General features: G+C 35.6%; 1 protein-coding gene across 4 annotated transcripts in view; it reads right to left on the reverse strand.

Moving 5' to 3' along the window:
* The window catches only part of MRPS35 (mitochondrial ribosomal protein S35), a 47,282-nt gene that overhangs the window by 7,443 nt on the left and 23,750 nt on the right, over nt 1-16,089 (reverse strand). Inside the window, exon 8 of one of the 4 annotated variants that reach the window (XR_013364108.1) lies at nt 10,827-10,991. The exons of the other annotated variants lie outside the window; for them this stretch is intronic. The gene's annotated coding sequence lies outside the window, so the exon portion shown is untranslated. The remainder of the gene's footprint in view (nt 1-10,826; nt 10,992-16,089) is intronic. 4 annotated transcript variants of the gene reach the window in all.

Raw genomic sequence — 16,089 nt, forward strand, 5'->3', positions numbered from 1 at the left:
TGGAGAAGAAATAAATGTCAGCCCCTTAAAAAAAAGCTCTAAATTAAATGTATCATTGACTGGTCCTATCTACACTTGGAAGTGCTTTAAATGCTAACCCAGTGTCATACTTTCTTCATAATTCTAACTTACAAATCAAGTATCTTCAAGATGCCAACAAACCCTTTTATAAAATCTACCTCATACTTTTTAAAATTCCTAATCTACCTCATTCTTAACTGCTAGAAGACAATTAAGACAAGTAATTAAGAGATTAATTTTTTTTTAATTATAACTTTCACCTAGGTTTCTGGATTTTCTTAACTGCTTTGAAATAGATGCTTAAACAGAAGAAGTAACCAAAGTAAATCCATTAGTAGTTTCTAACATTTCATTTATCTTCCCCTTATACTTGGTCTATATAATGCTACACTGCTTTGCCAAAGTGTTATATGTGTGCCATGGTATTTTTTTTTTAATATTTTATTTATTGATTCATAGACACAGAGAAAGAGGCAGAGACACAGGCAGAGGGAGAGGGAGAAGCAGGCTCCATGCAGGGAGCCCGATGTGGGACTCGATCCCGGGTCCCCAGGATCACACCCCAGGCTGCAGGCGGTGCCAAACTGCTGCGCCACCGGGGCTGCCCTGTGCCATGGTATTGATCCCCTTAGGCCTCAGGTGGCCAGGAGCCTGGAGTAGCAGGGGCACCCTCCTCCAGTTATCTCAGTAAAGAATTTTCTATGTGTGTCGTAACATAAAAGCGCTTAGGAAATCCTGCACTAAGGAATAATGTACATTTACTGGAGAAAATCACTTCTATTTTAAACAGTCAGTGGTAAGTGAAAGTACATTCTGTAGAAGGCATGGATTCCTACTAATCCCAGACACAAAGCAGTGTTAAGTCTTAGCTCCAAGCTAAACTAAACAAAACTCATGTTTTCAATAATCCTAACTTTAGGATCCAAATTCTGCTAAATTCCAAGATAATAACAATACCAATAAATTAAACATTTATTATATGCCATGGACCTTAAATGTTTACATATGTTAATTATTTCATATAATTCTTATTGAAACCTACTGGGTTAGATGTTAACATCTCTCCAGAAAGAAAACTAGTATTGTGGAAGTTAAATAGAGGGCCACAGCCACCTGGGAACGTTTAAGATTTCAGAATTTTTTGTATATTAGATAGTTAATGCAGGGCATATACAATATATTGTAGAACATTTCCAGAGAAGATCTATTGGCAGCACTCCAAAAATCAAATACATTAACATTTCTGTAGCAACGTGTATGCAGTCACACTAAATGAGATAAACAAAGGCTATAAATAGCTTTTCATCCATTCAAGTCTCATTTTGCCACCAAATAAGTTATGAAAAGACTAGCAATTTCCAAAGCTTTCTGGATTTCAGAGTTAGGGGATATATATCTATGATCTGCTCAAGATCACAGAGTGAGGTGGTATCATACAATAATTAATATGGGCTTTGGTGTTTTATTGAACTCAGTTTAGATCCTAGCTTCATCACTTACTACTGTGATAGGCTTGCGTTTCTAGAAGTGACTCTGTGCTGTTCTGTGGATTAAAAGAGATATGGAATAGCCATTACCTGGCTCATAGTAAACACTAAATAAATGCTTGCTACTAATAACACAGCTTATTAAGATAAACGAAGGACAGTGGGATTCAAATTCTTGTTAGCCTACCTGCAAAATGTTTGTCAAGGGCATCACTACCCCTATCAAACAGTAAACTGAAACTTTCAAGGTAAATATAAACACACACTTGTCTAAATGTTCTACAGTATTCCCACTCACAAAATTGTATCACTGATTTTTATAACATTTGTATAAAATAGTTACAGAAACGAGATCTTTATTTCTTATCATTGATTAGATTTAATTTTCTCCATTAATTGTTCTTAAAAATAACTATATTATCTCCAGTTTCCTGAAGTCTCCTTTGGGTATAGGCCTTTTATGTCTAATCAGATGTAATTAGAAAACACACATACACACACAAAAAACAGCATTCATGTCAAGGAAAAGAAATCTACTTTTTTGAAGTCCTATGATAAACATAAGATTTTTGCAACATCTTTAGAATGTCTCCGTTTTTGAAGCAGGAAAAATAAAAGCTGATTTACTTTTTGAGGGAAATCTTTTTTAGTCATTAATATATGTTTTCACAGAGGAGTGGCAACCAAATAGAGCTTGTCAGTGGAGAGAGAACAGAGCTAACAGAAAGAGATGCTAGTCTATAAATGACATATTAAGAAGCTATTCTAAAACATCTCCTAATCTTTGTCAATGATATAAAAGCAATAATACTTTCCATAATGCTTGTCACTTTAGAATATCTCTCATTTCTGAGAGTTATAAATATAAAATGCTTGGGCGCCTGGATGGCTCAGTCAGTTAAGGTCCAACTCTTGGTTTCAGCTCAGGTCATAATCAGGGTCCTGAGATCAGGCCCTGATCAGGGCTCCATGCTTAGCATGGAGTCTGCTGGAGATTCTTTCTCCTTCCTCCTGCTCATGCTCTCTCTCCAAAATAAATAAAATCAAATCCTTAGGGGGGAAAAAAACCCTCAAAATTATTTTTACAATAAGATTTCTACTTTCAAACAGGATGCAATAAGTCATGTCTCCGCTCTAGCTAGAACTAAAATAAAGGCAAGAACAGGTGACCCCTAAACACAGATTTCAACTGTGTGGGCCCACTTATACATATATACATATATTTTTTGGATACAGTCCAGTATTGTATTTTCTCTTCCTTATGATTTTCTTAATAACATTTTCTTTTCTCTAGGTTACTTTATTATAAAAATATAGTATATAATACATATAGCATACAAAATATGTGTTAATCAACCATTTGTTATCAGTAAGGCTTCTGATCAACAGTAGGATATTAGTAGTTAAATGCTGGGGGAGTCAAAGGTTACACACAGATTTTCTTTTCTTTCTTTCTTTCTTTTTTTTTTTTTTAAGATTTTATTTATTCATGAGAGACACAGAGAGAGAGAGAGGCAGAGAGACACAGGCAGAGGGAGAAGCAGGCTCCACGCATGGAGCCCGACGTGGGACTCGATCCCAGGTCTCCAGGATCACACCCCGGGCTGAAGGTGGCACTAAACCGCTGAGCAACAGGGGCTGCCCACACACAGATTTTCGACTAATGGGTTGATGCCTCTAACCCCTGCACTGTTCAAGGGTCAAATGTAATTGATTACCTCTCTAAATCTTAAAGATATCAGACAGTTTCCGGGATGCCTGGGTGGCTCAGTTGGTTAAGTGTCCAACTCTTGGTTTTGGCTCAGGTCAAGATCTCAGGGTCCTGGGATGGAGTCCCGACTCGGGCTCCCCATTCAGCAGGGGAGGATTAGGATTTTCTCTGTCCCTCTCCCTCTGCCTGCACCCACCTCCCTGCTTGTACTCTCTCTATAAAATAAATAAATCTTAGAAAAAACAAAGAAAAGATAGATATCAGAGAGTTACAGAATCAATGATGACTAGATGAATGTAAATTCTAGGCTGCAAGGATATGAAAAGGATCCTTCTGAAAATCTCCAAACATTTTCTTTATGGAGGGTATTTTCCAATTCTATACAAGACTGGCACTTAGCTCATGCAGGATTCTTCTTGGGAAAAGAGGAACAAGTGAGGTTTGAGCTGTTATCCAGGGCTTTAATATGACAGACTAGAACTGAAGAGCGCCAAACATGACTGGTTTTAGTTCTGAGGCTCCTTATGGGAAGTTGGGGAGTCAGAATCAGGCTCCTAAATAGCTGAATGAAATCTCCCATAATCTCATAATGTTTAGGAGACAAAGTCCCACTAGAGGGAAGAAGTTGTGCTCTAAACACACAACTAATCTCCCTTTTAAAACTCTTGTCAGATTTTGCTGCAAGGTTAAAGGTTACCAAGCTAAGCTCAAAATCTCTGAAGAGTACAAATGACTCTTCAGCAGAATGTGGAAGCTGCTCACCAAGTTCTCAATCAAAAGCCTCGAAGATAAGGTTATGCCTAAGGAAAAGGGGCAAATCAGAGCTGGACTAAATCTTACAAAAACTGCAGCCCAGCCCTGGTCTATATAAATCATGATTGGATTAAAATGTTAAATTCCTGATCCTCTCTACCTAAGAGAAAAAAGGAAATTCTTTCTGATGGATGATAGTAACTAAAGCTTCAATGAGTCTTTTATACATAATATCTAGCATGCAAGGAAGTTCCTAGACATTTGAAACATTTAAAGAGAAGAAAAATGTAATTAATAACCAAGGGAAAACAAACAATAGAAGCAGAACTCCTGATGATCCACATAATGGAGTTAGCAGACAAGAACTTTACAATAACTAAGAATAAATGTGTTAAAAAAAAAAAAAGAGGAAAAGATAACCAACATGAATTAACAAAGAATTTCAACAAGAATTGGTAACAATAAGGAATCAGCAATTAAGTGAACATCTTGAACTGAAAAACACAATAGCTACAATTAATAATTAAATGGAGTTAAAAGCAGTCTAGATACAGCAGATATCACAATTAGTGAATGCAAAAACAGAACAACACAAAACTATATTGTTATATATATCAGATCTGTACTATGGGATTGTAACTATGAGCTTCTGAAATCCTTTTTATATTTTACTAATTAACTCCAAGATCCCCAGAGATTCTACTTAACAGTTTCAACAAATCTAAAACTGGGAGGACAACTCTTACATATTTTTTTTTTTTACAGACTGAATGCTTGTATCCCCTTCTACCCCACATTCTTGTTGAAATGAACTCCCAAAGTGGTGGTATTGGAGGTAGGTCTTTGGGAGATATTTAGGTCATGAGGTGGAGCCTTCATGAATGAGATTAATACCCTTATAAAAGGGATTCCAGAGAAAGCCCTTGCCCCTTCTACCACATGAGGACACAGCAAGACAGTTGTTTATGAACAGGAAGTAAGCCCTCATTAGACCCCAAATTGGCCAATGCCCTGATCTCAGATATCTCAGCCTTCAGAAAAGCAAGAAACAAATTTCTGTTGTTTATAAACAGACCAGTCCATGGTACTGTGTTATAGCAGCCTAAATGGAATAAGACAATGTCTCATACAAATAAAAATTAAAACTTTTAAGTTTGCAACAACAGATTTTGGGAAATTTAGTCTGGATCAGTGTTTCTTAAATAAGCTTATTTATTTAAAAACCTATAATTTTCACTATCAAAAACAATTTTTCTATAACTTCTAACTTAAAAAACCTATGGTGCTAAATTCACAAGAGAAATAAGTAGATACCATGTACTTCCTGGTAGAAGAATACAATACTAATTATGCAGTAGTTAAAAAAATCAAAATAGAATTTGATTAAGCCTCTAGATCCAACTATCAATTTAAAAAATTACAATATGGTGATATAATCAGTAAAATTCAAGTGATGGGAAAGCCGACAGCAAACGAAAAAACAAAAAAAAAAAGTATTTATTCAACAAATAAACTGCAAGAAAAGAGCTCACTAGAAAAGAAAGCTCCGTTTTGGTTTGTGACTTCCCCCAGGCACTCTTTCAAAAAACATTTACTGAGAGCCTACTATGTACTAGGCAGTACTAGGAGAAGCAGGATGTCTCTAGCACCCTTGCTAAAACCCGGTTTGATACCCAAGTATTTTAGAAAAATGGTACATATGCTTGCTCATATTAGGCATCTGCTGAAACTCCCAGTCAGGTGAAATAAAGGACAGGGCTGGCAAAACAAAACAAAACAAAACAAAACACATTATTCAAATGCAATAATACTGACATCGGAACAAAATCCAATTTTGTTATTAATAAGTAATCATTTTTAAAGAAAATTCTCAGTGCCGAGCACAGAACCTAACTAGGGGCTGGATCATATGACCCAAGATCATGACCTGAGTGAAAATCTGATGCTCAACTGACAAAGCTACCCAGGCGCTCCTAAGCTAATCATCTTTTATGAGGCTAAATACATTTTGTTTTTGTGATTTAAAGGAGTCTATTACAGAAAATTTCAAACACATACAAAAGTAAAGATAACAGCACTATGTAAACTCTCATGAACCCACCAACTGGTTTCAACAACCAAGTCACAGCAATCTAGGTTCCATATAGGTCTCCATCCACTGCGCCCTTACCATGCCATCACTGAATTATTATGGAGGTAATTCCAGACTTTGTATCATTTTATCCATAATACACTGGTATTTTTCTTTTTTTTTTTTTTAAAAAAGGGGTTTTTTAAAAACTCATAACCACAGTAATATTATCATGATGCTTTGATTCATGAGTGTCTGATCTAGGTCAGTTCATTCGTTCATTCAATTCACCCACTCTATCAATGGGCAATTCCTTATGTGCAGATTATTGGCTCCTGACAATGTTTCCACTGAGAAGCAGAGCCCCTTCCTTATAGCTTGCATACAAAGAGAATTAAATTTAGTTTAGTTTTATTAGTTTTGTTCCCTCTCCCTGGGGATGACTAGTACTATAAATTCTGAAATAGTCAAGGTCATGCTTTCTGACCTATAGACTGGAGGAGAGGAAATCAGTCTTCAGAGAGAAAAGAATAAGAGTCCAAACATAAAAGACAGCCTTCACACTGTCCTAGTTTCTGTTCCTGCCCATTCCTGAAATCTTTTAGCATTCCTTGCCCTTGTATCTTCTGCTCAGGCTAGCCTGAGTAAGTTTCTAGGACTTTCAACAACGGGTTTCAAATAATACAGGGTGCTTAGGAGAGAGGCCTGAGGATAAGTTTAGAGTTGTCGGCATATACAAACAAGGTAATTTACATCATTCGGAAAAATGTGAAGAAAAAAGAAGGCAAGGACAAAATTTGGGAAACAATTATATTTAACTGATTTAGACTGAAACATAGAACAGATGTTTCCAATAACATGACACGTTACAGTTAGAAATTTTAGAGTTAAAGTGGCTCAGTATTTTTTTTTTTTTTAATTTTTATTTATTTATGATAGGCACACAGTGAGAGAGAGAGAGAGGCAGAGACACAGGCAGAGGGAGAAGCAGGCTCCATGCACCGGGAGCCTGACGTGGGATTCGATCCCGGATCTCCAGGATCGCGCCCTGGGCCAAAGGCAGGCGCTAAACCGCTGCGCTACCCAGGGATCCCTCAGTATTTTTTTTTTAATAAATATGCAGTATCCTTATGTTATACCTAAAAATAGCAATTCTGAAATAAGATTTTTACATTTATGTGACTTTAGATGGCCTTTTGGGAATAGGTTTAAAAAAAAAACAAATATTTTTAACTTCAATGTCTTTATGCAAGAAGTTCAATGTTATATTAAAGGGCCTCTAAAAATATAAGGTTAATACCAGAGGGATAATAATCAAGAATTGAATTCTGATGGAATATTCAAAGGAAAAAATCATCTATAATTCTACAAAATTACATCAAACAAAAAAACAAGAAACTAATCAATACTGGTGACACTTGGTACATGTCCTAGATCTATTTTTAAAAACGCTGTTATGATTAAATTTTACTTACAACTTTGCACCCTATCTTATAATTTGCTGATGAAGTTTAGCTTCTAAAATCATACCCAGAATTGAAGTACACAGGTGTTTCAGAGTTTCTTTTTTTGAAGTGTAGCTAGAATGTATTAATTTTAAAGTATAAATAACAGCAAATTCAAATTACTGGATAGTAATTAAAAATACCACTAAGCTCAAATTGATGACCATTTAGGCAAAGAGTCTGATTAACCTATAGATTCCTATTTTAATACTTCAGCCAGTAAACATTTATAATTTTACCATTTAATTTGTAAATGTATGTATATAATATATAAATATATATACATCTATAATATATAAATATCTGAGCTCTCTTTTCTTCCCTGCCTACAATAAAAGAACCCGTTCTGACTACAACCCTAGAGGAAGCACTCTTCCATTCCACATGATCTGTTCTCTTTTCCACAAGTGGCTCAATTGTTCATTCACTCAATAAATGTTTATTGCACAACTACTGTGCCAGGCACGCACTGTGCTGTTCCGGAACTGCTAGTCTAGTAGGCAACCTAGAGTTGAGTAGGAGCCAGTCAGATGGAAGACTGTGATCCCAGCAGAGAAAATAGCATCCACAGAGGCTGGAGGTAGGAAGGAGCCCAGTACATTAGGGAAACTGAATGAAGGCCAAGGTGAGGAAAGCAGCATGGATGAGAGTCTGTACAGCTATTAGAATACTTTTTTATGTCAACGCCTTACTTACATTAATTCACTTAACTTCCACAACTCTATGAGGTAGTACTATCACTATCTGTTTTACAGGCCAAAAAAACTGAAGCCCAGAGCAGTTAAATAATTTTCCCAAATCATATTACTTTTTAGTAGTAGAACATGTTCCAAGGAACACAGAAACATGGCAAAAAAGAATATAATGAACAAAATAATTTAATTGAATCTATCACCTTTTTCCCTTTGTAAGCATAAATACAATACAAAGAAAAACACTGCATTCATGCAATGTTTAGTGTATTCTGAAGTAGCAGAAGGCAAAGAAATATCTGTTCCACTGAACACACAAAGTTGCCACCTTCTACCATCTTATTTACAGCTCCCTTTGCCTAGAACATGAATCATAGTAATATTCCACTTCCCATGATTACAAGTAAGGCATTGTGCTATATGAGGGAAAACAGTTTAACCATTAGAAAAAAATCCCAAGTTATTGGAAAATCATAAAAAATAAGAGGTAAATATCCATAATGGATAAAAAAAAACTGTCAATTCTTTTAGTTATCACAACCAAATGTTTAACTGAATATGTCAAAGAACTCAATTTAATTCAGATTGGTTTTTAAAAATTTACTGTTGTTTTGCCAGACATTGTAGTAGGGGTTGGGAATACAAAGATAAATGAAATGAGCAGTCCTCAGTGATCTCACAATATAATGGGTTCAGCCAGACATGTACATGGGCCATTACCATAAAAGTAATAAGAGGAATGCTAATAGAAGGAGGGGAAAAGAATGCACAGATAACTTCTAAGACAGGTTACATCTGAAGTGTATTAAAAGATTCATATGAGGGGTGCCTGGGTGGCTCAGTCGGTTAAGCATCTGCCTCCAGCTGAGGTCACGATACCAGGTTCCTGGTATGGAGCCTCACATCAGGCTCCCTGCTCAGAAGGGAACCTGCTTCTCCCTATCCCTCCTGCTCTCCCTCTCACTCTCTCTCTCTGTCAAATAAATAAATAAAATTTTAAAAGATTCATATGAATTTGCAAAGCTAATCAATTTTAAAAAAGGGATTAAAAGTTGAAAGAACAGCATATGCAAAGTTATAAAAGAATACTTTATGTTCATTATGGCTGAGAGAATATATAACCTACATTTCCTGAGTAACTGGTAATGAGGTGGCAAACTGCTGTGAATAGACTCAGTAGTTTAGATTTTATCCTGGGTAATAGGGAACCACTCACTGAAGGACTTTATAAAGGACTATGACACAACAGACTTGCTTTTTAGAAACAATTACTCTAACAGCAATCTGGAAGATAGATGAGATGGGAAAATCAAAGTAAACTTTTATTACAGTTAAAAGATGATGAAGACTCATATTAGGGTGGCAGCAGTAGGGATCAAGAGGAGAAAATAGTTTTAATAGATGTAATAGGACATCGTGCCTGAAGGCAAAGAGATAAAGGAAGTGTCACCTTCATCGTACCATCATTCCACCCAAGAATCTAGAACAGGTGCCTACTGCCTAATAATACATCAAGTAAAAAAAAGTCTGTGTATCATGGATTTTCTTGCCCCTCTCATTCTAATTCTCATCCTACACCTTAGCTCTGATACTAGATACATATACAAAAATCATCTTAAAAGAGATATACCAGCCTTCTAATTAGTTTATTAATAGGACTCAAAGATTGGAAAATTTATTCACAACCAGAACTTACATCAGACTCACTTGTGAAGCCTTTAAAACGAAACCTTCTTGAGTCTCACCACTACAGATTTTAATTTTGTAGAGTTCTTACATCTGTAGTTTAAAAAAGCTTCCAGGTGAGTCTAATGCAACCCTCAGCTGAAAACAGGTTATTAAGATAAATTTTCAATTGTCAACTGTTCAGTCTGAGAAGACAGTAAACTAGCAGCTAAAGTTCGGGTTTGATTTCATCTCTCTTTTTTAATGAATGAATGAATGAATTTATTTATGAGAGAGAGAGAGAGAGGGAGGGAGGGAGGGAGGGAAGGAGGGAGGGAGAGACAGAGAGTGCAAGCAGCACAGAGGCAAGGGAGGGAGGGAGAAGCAGGCTCCCCACAGAGCAGGGAGTCCGATGCAATTCAGGGCTGGGTTCCAGGATTATGGGATCATGACCTGAGCCAAAAAGCAGATGCTTAACCGAATGAGCCATCCAGGCACCCCTTGATTTCATCTCTTATTTCATAATCTTTTTAATGTAATTCAAAAATTGAACATTAAATAATATGATACCACAGGAGAAATATGAAACTTTGAAGCTGCAGTTCAAGTCTTGAGTCCCTCTGCTAAAAAACTCGGTAACCTTGAGCAAAGTACATATCTCTCCTCTAAATCTTAATTTCTAAACTTATGTCATGAAGAGGTTCTAACAGTTAAATTTGACTCCTGATCTTCAAAGTTAGCACTAATTTAAAATGAGTGGACTCACTAAATGCTTTTGTGTTAAGAAAAAAGATAGTATTTTAAAGCACTTTTTAAAAATGGAGCTCCTCTCTCTCACCCCTCATTCCCTTTTCAAGTACAGCACAGAGGTAAAAAAACAAAGAGACACATGTGACTTTCAGGGCAACACTAAACACTTACTTTAAAACAAAGGCCAAGCGTGGCTGGTTCAGTCAGTTAAGCATCCTACTCTTTATTTCTGCTCAGGTCACGATCTCAGGGTTGTAAGATCAAGCCCCACCTGTGGCTTGGCACTGGACTTGGAGCCTGCTTACCTCTCTCTCCCTCTGCCTCTCCACTGCCTCTCTAAAAAAAAAATAGTAATAATAAAACAAGACAAAAGCCAGCTATTTGCCTGTAATCAAGGAAAAGGTAGCAAGTGAGCACATGTTACTGTTACTGGTCTACTACAAATGCTCAAACTTATCATGGAAATTCAATTAAAGTGTTTATTTTTTCTTTAATAAACACTTTAAAATTAGTTTATGCATAATTAGATTACATAGTAGTTTATGCATGAATACATTTCACATTAAAGAGATGTACCCTGTTAGGAGCAGCCATTATTTTTCTAGAATATAGAGGATATTAACATTGTGAAATATAAATTAGCATCGAAATAAACTCATAGAAGCAAACTTTGTAGAGAATTTCCAAAACAATTAAGATTAAGAATACTTTTTAAGTATTTGATAAAACATAACCAAATGAAAAACCTAATATATACATAACTCAAATCATACATCCATGAAAATTAAGTATTCAAACTGTTGCAAAGATATTTCTTATAAATTGGGCACAGTTATGATATTCATTAAGTTTTATTAATGAATCATTATTAATCTACACCAGTAAGCTAATTATTGCTAACATCCAACAAGTATCCTACATTTTATATTACTAAAAAGGGGGTTTGTTACTTTGTCTTACTTTTGAAGATGAAAACCTACTTCAAAACTCTATGGAAATCTAAAAGAATGGAGAGCTGTTATTAAATACTTAGTGTTCTTACCTAGCATTGACCTAGATACTCTGAAGAACAAAATACAGTAAGATTGGATACATGCTATTAAGGACCTTAGGATTAGTTAGACAAAACATACATGGAGCAACAGAAACATACATGGAAAACAGTCCATGGCACAACTGTCTGTAGTCAAGGGCCCTAGTAACCAATATAGAAGATAAGACAGTGTAACTTGCTACATATGCAAAGGAGTTACACAAAGAATAAGAGGCTCAAATACATCTGATGAGTTAATATCCAAAATATATAAAGAACTCATAACAATTCAAGTAAAAAAAATACAATTTAAAATTGAGAAAATCTGAATAGCCATTTTTCCAAAGACATACAGATAGATGGTCAACAGACACATGAAAAGAAAAGATGCTCCATATCAGTCATCAGGGAAATGTAAATCAAAAGCACCATGAGAGAACACCTCACACTTGTTAAAATAGTTATCATCAAAAAGACAAAAAACAACAAGTATGAGTAAAGATATTGAGAAAAGGGAACCATCCTGCACTGTTGGTGGGAATGTAAATTGGCACAGCCACTGTGGAAAACAGTATGGAAGCTCCTCAAGAAATTAAAAATAGAACTATCATAAGATCCAGCAATTCTACTTCTGGGTATTTATCCAAAGAAAACGAAACATTAATTTGAAAAGATATCTGCACCCTCAGGTTCAATGCAACATTATTTACAACAGCCAAGACACAGAAACAACCAAGGTGTGCGCTGATGGATAAATGGATAAAGAGTTACGTGTGTGTATGTGCGCACGTGCGCATGCTTAAACATACATACACATACACTACAGCATATTTTTCAGCCATAAAAAAGAGGGAATTCTTGCCATCTGTGACAACATGAATGAACCTTGAAGGCATTATGCTAAGTGAAAAAAGTCAGAGAAAGATTAAGTACCATATGATCTCACTTATATGTGGAATCTAAAAACCTTCAACTCATAGAAATAGAGAACAAATGGGTGGTAAGCAGAAGCTGGGGGTGGGCAAAATGAGTGAAGATGGTCAAAAGGTACAAACTTCCCATTATATAGTGAATCATGGGAATGTCATATACAGCATGGTGACTAGTCAATAATACTGTACTATATATTTGAAAGCTGCTAGGAGAATAAATTTCACAAGTTCTCATCACAAGAAAAAAAATTGTGTAATTCTGTGTAGTGATTTAACTAGACACATTGTGATCATTTCAGTATATATACATATACACTGAAGCATTATGCTGCATACCCGAAACTAATATAATGTTATGCATCAACTATACCACAAAAAATAGACTCAAAGCAGGTATCAATTAAAGCCTTGAAGGACATATAAGAAATAAATAGACAAAATTAAATTGTAAACTATACAACACTTTTGTAATATTTATTATTAAACCTTACTTGCTTCTACTAGTGTTTCTCAATGGAAAAGACAAAGTTTTCCTCCTTATATGTTGATCCCCATATGCAATACCACCAAGCGAGTGACAGGCAACCAGTAAACATTCATCCGTCAATAAAGAGTTCGTTTTAACAAAAGCACACTTGACATTTGCCATATGGACTATTCCATAAACATTAAACTTTTTTAAAAAGAGGCACCTTTTCAAACAAATGGCAAAATGCTACCGCAGCTCAATTTTGCCCACGGGATACACATCTCCACTCTGTACAGCTATACAACCTGTTTACAGTCTGGCTCTGGCTTATTTTTCTAGTCTCACCTCCTTACCTCTGCCCGGAGTCTTCTTCCCTGGCCACACCAAACCTCTGCCTGCCCTCTACAACCACAAGGCCACAGAGTCCTTCACCCATGTCTCTACTGCACACTTCTACTTATCTTCCAAAACCAGTCACCGTTTCTTGTGAGAAATTACTCCTTGCCAGTGCCTCTCACAGCACTGTGTTCCTACCTCTACTAGCGAGTGAAACAGACTATATTAGGACCATTGGTTCTCTCCAGAAATAAAGGTCCCTCAAGGCAAAGCCTCTTTCATTTTCACAGTCTGATCAATACCTAATACTGTACTTTGTACACAAGAACAAAACCATTGTTGAACAGAGGAAAGAGTAAACATTACAAACATCATTCAAGTGTTCTCCTTTATAATCTAGAAATATATGTGTACATGAGCCCACACAATCACAATGAACAGCGATCATGGAGCTGCAAAAGGACTCTTCATTTTTATCAGATATGTTTGTGATTTGGTCCCCTTTAAAACTGAATTTTTACTGAGTGTGAAATGATCCAACTTAGAGGTTTTTGCTACATGACTTTTCAGAACCAATTTATTACAAAGCCAGATGTACTTTTGACTGGCAATAAGACTATCATGAAATCCAAATAAGACAGTCAAAAATTCGGATTTAAAAAATAACTATTACTAATTAAATATCAAAATCATTCAAGAACCCTTGGAATTTCATTTTCTAAAGTAAGTGCTTTTGTTCTTCCCCCAGTGTCTATCTTTTGTGCAAATCACTTTGCAAAATATTTCATATGATCATTTCTTAACCAAATTGCTTGTGGAATATTTAAAGAACATCATGCAATAAAGTTAACATTTAGGAAGTTTTGTTATTATCAGTCATGTCAGAATGTTGAGGATATCTGTTCTAAAAATTCAAATAAAAGAGGGCACAGATTTGATTACCTATATAAAATCTGTCAAGTTAAATGTAAGCTATATACAGAATTGCAAATAAATTTCAAGTCCTAAGATAAATCATCTTCCTTTTAGTATTAACAATATTAATAGCCAATATTTACTGAGACCCCACTACCTACCAGACATATCATGCAAGTTCTCCCTATCTATCCAAAAACCCTTAGAAGAAACCCGAACCTCAGGGGCCAAATGGCTGGCCAAGGCTACACAAGTAAGAAGTAACAGAATTCAAATCCAGGTCTGTATAGTTCCAAAGGATAAAACTTAACTCACTCCCATGCTAACAATGTGTCATACTGAAATACTAAAACAAATTTCTACAACTCTTTGCTTCTTTGAACTGCCAAAGGTAAATGGTTTAATCCTCTGGTCTCTTACCACCTCCTCGCAGTGCCATAACCTTTCCTCAACTCACTGCTAAGCCTCCATGCTTGAAGTCCATGGTATGTGAAATCTATGCTTTTTGAAGTCTACTTTGATACTTCCAAAGTTAAACTGTTTTGAACAGCATACAATAGTAATTTCCTTATCTTGAGGTTTAGAGGAACAAGTTTTCATACAAGTTTCCGAACTGTGTGCTACATAAAACTACCAACTATTTCCCCCTCAATACTTGGAGGTAACCTTCACAGAAACATTAAAAAGCCAGAAAATTAAGAGCAGCTTACCTTTCAGGTTTTAAATGTTCTGAAACTAGTTAAAAAATAAAGGAATGGATTAAAAGGGGGTTTTCTAAATATTTGATTAAATACCAGGTGGTAGCATCAATTTCAAGTCTGAATTCCATGCTGATGAAGGAAAAAAGAACTTCAATTCAATAAAAATTCTGTTCCACCAGCTTTGCAAAATTTCACAGCTCATCTGCATTCTCTTAAAGTTTCTTCACTGATGGTACTTATTTACAAAGAATCAAGTGCCAAGTTTAATATAGAAATTCTTTAATTATATCTGTTCAGGACAGATGTATGTGGCTACTTATTCTGGCATCAAAGTAATTAGCATTAAAGATCAAACGCTACTAGCATGAATACAGAATACAAAATGTTTGGATTCTATGTCATGGAACCACAGAAAGAATCCAGTAAGTCAACTTTCACTGAATTTATTTATGCCTGTCATTTCCTTTGGGGCAAATTCATTTTACAGGCTGCTGGCAAGAGAGATTCAAAACTGGTTGGCTTTTATTGTTTGGTATTAACTCTTTAACGATCAACAATACAGCTGTAGCTAATTCAGCCATGTTGCCGGTTCAAAAGAAAACTTAATTACATTAAGCCAAAGGTATTTATAAAATCAACTGACAGGAAAGAGAGATTAATTGCTATTATGATATTGTTCCTGAAGCCAGGAACTGGAAAATCCAGATGAATTATGATAATTAGAACACCTCGGAAGAAGAGAAAAGCTATCAGGTACTTTTTGTTCTTTACTAACTTGGCAACAAAATTTTCTTTTATTTTCTTTTTCACTTATGTTCTTATGCTATGGTTTTATTGTTACTATGAAGGAAATGCTGTAAGCAGTTCAGAAAATGGTTACATGTGTTCACAGAATTACAATATCTCAGGGATGGCAGAAGATTCCCAAGAGTATCTAATCCAACTATCTATCTAAGGAGAGTGAAACTTTCACCACTATATCCCCATTAAGTAGCCAACGGATGGAATATTTTTTACCTATTAAAAGTAGCCCACTCCATCTTTAAAT

The sequence above is a fragment of the Canis aureus genome, chromosome 25 (genome assembly GCF_053574225.1).
Source record: "Canis aureus isolate CA01 chromosome 25, VMU_Caureus_v.1.0, whole genome shotgun sequence".
In the NCBI taxonomy this organism is placed as follows: domain Eukaryota; kingdom Metazoa; phylum Chordata; class Mammalia; order Carnivora; family Canidae; genus Canis; species Canis aureus.